General features: G+C 39.0%; 1 long non-coding RNA gene across 1 annotated transcript; it reads left to right on the top strand.

The window, feature by feature from the left end:
* On the top strand, positions 1-1,022 carry LOC135491163 (uncharacterized). The gene is made up of 3 exons (XR_010447782.1): positions 1-82; positions 650-741; positions 927-1,022. It is a non-coding gene; the product is annotated as an uncharacterized LOC135491163 (long non-coding RNA).
* The last annotated feature ends 5,998 nt before the right edge of the window (positions 1,023-7,020 follow it).

Raw genomic sequence — 7,020 nt, 5'->3', positions numbered from 1 at the left:
GGATGCCGTTCGCCAAGCAGTTAAGCTAACAGGCATCAAGCCGTGTACGGACGTCTTCACATTCCAAATGCTATGTGAAAAAGTAAGTACGAAAAGGGCATTATTTCATGACTGATATATCTGATATCGGCCTTTCGGAGGACAGGGTCCAAACTAGTAAAGTTGTACGACATACATTGTACATTCAAAATAGCCTAGATGAACTCAATTCACTATCGGAGAACTAATTTCGAAAAATTTCACAAAATGCTTATCAACCTTACCAACCCGCTGGCCTTACATGTACCTCAGGTTTATCAAGCTCACACAGCATTAAAAAATCTTGACACTGAATGCGTTGAACTCATAACTCAGCAATTTGTAATTTTTATAGAGGCCTCAGCAGTGTATTACCAGTAATCCATTTGTAGTGGCATGCACCATGACCTCCTACTCTGCGGTTGATAAGCAACCAAGGTGACCAAGGTATACTCATGCATGCGCATGCGCGAAATTGAAATACTTTGTTCAAACTTTTGCCATCTGTGGTGGGGTTCGAAATCATCAAAAGGAATAATTACTTGTCCTCTCTACAGCAGACTCTCGATGAATGACAAAATTCACTAGGCTATCAATCATTTGTCAATATTGCCTGACCCTAATTTTGCAGAAATCATTCTAAACTGAGATGTATCCAGTACAAGACCAGCGAAATGAGTTTCGACTAGGCGACAGCAGATCAATGTTTTTAAGCAGTGGCGGGTAAGGAGAAAGACTTGCTTATGATTGCCGACGCTGACACCAACGGCAACGATGTCACATAGCTGCAGGGAGAGATTGCGTATAGTGTTTTATAATTGTAATTTCCATGATAACTGCATATGATGATAAAGTCACTAGCAAAATGCTGGCAAATATTCACAACGATATTTATTTTTTCATTCTAGGTTTTGCCCATTTGTGGATTAGAGAGGAACCCAGAAAATCTGTTCAAGGTCAAAAAAGGACGCAGCGTTATCTGAGTGATGCCAAGTATCATGAAAATAGACGTAAGTTCATTCATTAAAATAATTGTTACATTATCATTGTGATTTGTAACCTCAGTTGTTTTGTAATAGTAGGCATTACCAGAAAACTTGGCGAGACAACACCACCATTTCGATTCTCGGGGTTAGAGGGAACAAAATATCACTTTTTTTTAAATACCTTTTACTCATTTTATTCCTTTGGTGATTATATTCCAACTTCTTTGAATTATTAATGTTTCAAAGATCTATTTCAATTCAGTGACCTTTTACTTTGATTTTTCATTTCTCTACCCAAAAACAAAAATGGAATGGAATAATTGTTTTAATGTTTAAAAGATAGAACTACAGTAATTGGTTTCCTATTATAATATAATAATATAATACGAGTCTTATATAGCGCAGTATCCAACCATTATTACATGTCAAATGCAAAATAAAAGACTGCCGCTATACAAAATGCACTTACCGTGCGGCATTATTTTGTTTACATTCCTAATATAGGCAAACAAGGATGCATTATGCATCAATCTATGTCTGAAGGCAGTTCAGGTTATGCTAACTAGGTATTCTAAACTCAGACTGTAATTTCCTAGCAACTGGGTCACTTTGGGTTTCAGTTACACTTTGGCTACCCAGACCACTCACTGATTGGTTAGGAACAACATGCTGGATGACTATTAAATTTGTTGGGAACAGAAAGCTTTGGTCACCGCAATGCATATAAACTGTTTAATATTTGTTAGGAACCGTAATGCCTGGTTGCTATCATTCTGGATAATCAGGAGTCAGTCATATCCTCTATCAAAAAGCTTGGTGAACCCTAATGCCTGATCACTGCAACATTGGTCAGGAAAAGTAATGCTTGATCAATGTAACATCAGTCAGCAACTGAATATACGTTGCCTACCCCCCCCCCCCCCCCTCCCCCACAGCACACGCACACGCACCGATACGTGTATTTGGTATAAAGGCAGGACCCTACCTCCAACATGTAAACAGAGGACTACCCTTTCCCGTGTACCTGTGAAGACCAAATCCCCACCAAGCATTGGGTTACATGTAAGGCAATATAGTAGCCTGCATTTCAGAGCTCTAGCCCCATGTTGAAATATCTACTCTACACAAACAAAGAACGGACTTCCCTTATATGGAAGTGGAAATGGAGGACTATCCATATTAGGAAAGTCCCTTGTTTACCCTTTACCATATAAGGTAAGTCCTTTCTTCACTGTATATATATTCCTTTTTTCTAACAAAGTCAATGCATTATAAGCATAGGATATGAAGAATTATTAAGTGATATAGGTTTATAAAAATGAACCACCTGCAATAAAAGGTTCACATGGAAGTCCTTTGTTCGTTTGAGATAGTAGGCTTGTGTAGTATTATGCTGAAACAATGGTTGTGGATTGACCGTTCTATGAGTATTGCCTAGAGATTCATGTTATTCCCGTCACAGAGCCTTGAAATACATTGATTATATGGTATGTCAATTAAAGAAAGGACTTCTGTATAAAACTTCACCAACAAACGGAGGACCTTGAAATACATTGATTGTATGATACGTCAATGAAAGAAAGGACTTCTGTATAAACTTCACCAACAAACGAAGGACTTCTTGAAAGAAAGGACCAAACTGTCAATGACGAAAAATGATGAGAAAACATGCCAACACCTCTGTATGGTTGTATCTGGAACTGGTCTGATCAGTGGAAGGGATTTCTGCTCAGGACATGACGTCTCAGGTTAGGACATGACGTCACATCCTCGCCGAGTGCTTGAACAATCATGTCCGATGAGACGAAACGTTTTGACAAGACAGTTTTTCAGGTTTAATGGTGACATAGTAAACCTGTAGTAAATACATGGTGTAAGAATGAAGCCAAATAAGAAAATGTGATCAGTGATGGCAGTCTTGGAAGGACAAAACCAGGTACCATGTAGTTGAACTTTGGTCCCAGCCAAGGAACAAATTCCTAAGACAGCAAGACCTCCGTCTTCGAAAGACAATTGATATATTGTACCTTTATTGCACAAAATGGAAAGGCCCTCTATTAATGTAACAGACGGACTGAAGGTCCCTCTTTCACAATAAGTTGGATTTCTTTGGACAGAATTCCTTTGGGTTGAATCGGGGAATACACCGTCGAAAATGACAGCGACACCAGATCTGGAGGGACTGTTGAAGACCTTGAAATACATTGATTGTACAGTACGTCAATGAAAGAAAGGACTTCTGTATAAACTTCACCAACAAACGAAGGACTTCTGGAAAGAAAGGACCAAGACTGCAAGACAATATATTTTAGTTGCTGATAATCAAAACGTCTTCATATTATGTCTGCCTTGCGCACCGTCTTCAACAGTCCCCTCTGATCTGGTGTCGCCATCATTTTCAATGGTATATTCCCTGATTCAACCCAGAGGAATTCTGTCCAAAAAAATCCAACTTCTTGTGAAAGAGGGACCTTCAGGCAATATGTTACATTTATAGAGGGCCTTTCCATTTCATAAAATGCTCAATAAAGGTAACATATATTGAGTGTCCTCCAAAGAGTGAGGTTTTGCTGTCTCAGGAATTTGTTCCTTGGCTGGGACCAGAATTAACTACCTGGTACCTGGTTTTGTCCTTCCAAGACTGCCATCACTGATCACATTTTTGGCTCACCGTAGGGGAGTCTATGTAATACCGCAGTGTCCGTCGTCCGTCGTCCGTCGTCCGTCGTCGTATCCTATTTCAAAAACAGTGGCACGTTTCTTAACCGCTAGGGCTATGAACTTGAAACTTTGTACACAGCAAGGTCAGGTGACCTCTGACACTGAATTTCGGTCCGATCTGATTCTCAACTTGGCCACCAGGGGGCCAAATGTCGATATCTAAAAAGTGTGATATCTCGCTTATTAGTGACTTGTTTTCGATGAAACTTGTGTTGTAGGTACTCATAGCAAATATACATCTTATATCGTATGGGTTTTTAATTTGACCTACTTTTTAAGTTCACAGAGGTCATATGGCATAAATTGGCCGTTAGAGTGTAAACTATGGCACGTTTCTTAACCACTAAAGCTATGAACTTGAAACTTAGTACATATAACCCGCTATATCACATAGCCTCTGGTGCTGAATTTAAGTTTGATCTGATTCTCAACTTTGCCACCAGGGGGCCAAAAGTGGAAATCTAAAAAGTGTTATATCTTGCTTATAAGTGAATTATTTTCGATAAAATTTTCATGGTAGGTACTCTTAGGAAGAATACATCACATATCTTACGGGTTTTTAATTTGACCTACTTTTCAAGGTCACAGAGGTCATATGGCGTAAATTGGTCGTTAGAGTGTAAACTATGGCACGTTTCTTAACCACTAAAGCTATGAACTTGAAACTTGGTACATATAACCCCCTATATCACATAGCCTCTGGTGCTGAATTTCAGTTTGATCTGATTCTCAACTTTGCCACCAGGGGGCCAAAAGTGGATATCTAAAAAGTGTGATATCTCGCTTATAAGTGACTTGTTTTCGATAAAATTTTTATGGTAGGTACTCTTAGGAAGAATACATCACATGTCTTACGGGTTTTCAATTTGACCTACTTTTCAAGGTCACAGAGGTCATATGGCGTAAATTGGCCGTTAGAGTGTAAACTATGGCACGTTTCTTAACCAGTAAAGTTATGAACTTGAAACTTGGTGCATATAACCCCCTACATCAGATAACCTTTGATGCCGAATTTTGGCCTGATCTGATTCTTTATTCGGCCACCAGGGGGCCATAATGGAAAAAGGAAGAAGTGCAATATCTTGCTTATTTGAGTGAATTGTTTTCGATAAAATTTTTATGGCAGGGACTTCTAGCAAGGATACACCACATGTCCTAGGATTTTTGGATTTGACCTCCTTTTCTAGGTCACAGAGGTCAAATGGCGTAAATTGGCCATTAGAGTGTAACTATGGCACGTTTCTTAACTGCTGAAGCTATGAACTTGAAAGTTGGTACATGTAACCCCCTACATCAGATAATCTCTGACACCGAATTTTGGCCTGATCTGATTCTTGATTTGGCCACCAGGGGGTCAAAACTGAAAAGGTAGGATGTGCAATATCTCGCTTATTAATGACTTTTTTTCAATGAATTTTTTATTGCAGGGACTCTTAGCAATCACACGATATTGATCTTGTTGATGTCATAGACAATTATTGGTTGGATCATAAACTTATATATACTGCCCTGTCTTATTACTTGACATCAATACACATCTAAAAAAAGTCTTCATGCCTGATTGTGTTCACCATATTCACCTCTAAACTAAGCATGATCCTGCCTACTAAAAGATGTATACGGTGAGCACAATGGCCCCTGGCCGTTTCATCTAATTTGGCTTCATTCTTACACCATGTATTTACTACAAGTTTACTATGTCACCATTTAACCTGAAAAACTGTCCTGTCAAAACGTTTCGTCTCATCGGACATGATTGTTCAAGCACTCGGCAAGGATGTGACGTCATTGTCCTAACCTGAGACGTCATGTCCTGAGCAGAAATCCCTTCCACTGATCAAACCAGTTCTAGATACAACCATACAGAGGTGTTGGCATTTTTTGTCATCATTTTTCGTCATTGACAGTTTGGTCGAGCATTAAGTGTCCAGTGGCGAGGGTCTCCCTTTTTTTTGCACCATTGCAATGCCCGATGAAAATTTAATATTAATTGGAGTGGTGGATCATCTCTCTCCTACATGTCCTATCTTCAAGTTGTGGATTTTGATAACCAGACAAATTTGGGGATTTGGAGCTGGGGGGGGGGGATTTCACCAAGGGTGGAAATGGTAACTAGCTGGATCCAATAGCTTTAAAGTTTTGGAAAGTAAGGATGTGACTAGGGATAGCCTGGTAATCCCACTGAAGTCACTTGGAGAGCAAGTTTTAGGAAGTTTATCTCAACCAGAAAACTTTGTGAGAAAACAGAAGAAGTTCGCAACAAACATGTGATCGTTTGTATTATTTAATGTGGTCTAGAGGAATAGACTACCTCCAAGTAATTCTGTACCAGACACGAAGGCTTACCTTCTGAACCAGGAGAGAAGACTTATACGATACCAAAGTATTTTACATGTGCATTCAGTTATTAGGCAGGCCTTTCAATTGCATGGCAGTTCTTGGACCCTCTTTTTCCAGTCCATTTTGGGGACAACATTTTTGCCTCTTTGACTGAGGTTAATCAGAAGTATGGCGCAGAACAGTTCAGTTGCCACAGCAAAAATAAACAGGAGAAGCCCATCAATTTGCTTTCCAGTTTTAACTTTGTTAGACACCTTTCAATCCCAGCACCTTTAACTTGGGGACATCGAAAGTTCTTGGGACCGTCAGCCCGAAAACCATGTAACTGAAAGGCCTCTACTATAGCACTGTTTGTGAACATGATTGAGAGAAACAAAAGGATAGGATTTGTTGTTTGATTTGTTATTGTAAGTTTATTATGTATAATTACTCAATACAAAAACTAAAACCATGAAAATCGTACAGTATATAAAACAACCTCAATTGACAATGATTGAAAGGAGATCATCAAAATGGTCCTCGGGTCTACCAGGTGGCTATTTCAAGAGTTATGAATCTACGAGTATGTGTCATAGCCAATCTACAATAAAAGTTCTTTTTTACATCAATGGATTATGATCTGATCATACAACACGTCCAATGCCCTAATTTTCTTGAAATCAGCACAACATTGAATCTTGGTCACTCTTTAGATCTAAGAGATGGCACCAAAATACGAAGTATTCGTTCTTTTACTGTCAACCATAGAGGAGAGAGTCAGAGTGACAGTCTACAAAGAATCCATTCAGAATCCGAAGTACCCGGTGGGCATTTGTTAAAAGTTTTTGAGTGCTGGTTTTGTTTGGTGCTTCTGGCAAAAACCTTTTTAGCATTACAATAAAATAAAATACCCTGCTAACGTTTAGAATAAGGATAGTACAGGGTGTTAAAAAATACACTGAATATTTTAAAGTTA

Source organism: Lineus longissimus, chromosome 7 (genome assembly GCF_910592395.1).
Source record: "Lineus longissimus chromosome 7, tnLinLong1.2, whole genome shotgun sequence".
Lineage (NCBI taxonomy): Eukaryota > Metazoa > Nemertea > Pilidiophora > Heteronemertea > Lineidae > Lineus > Lineus longissimus.
The sequence above is the reverse complement of the archived record's forward strand: the minus strand, read 5'-3'. Positions and strand labels throughout refer to the sequence as shown.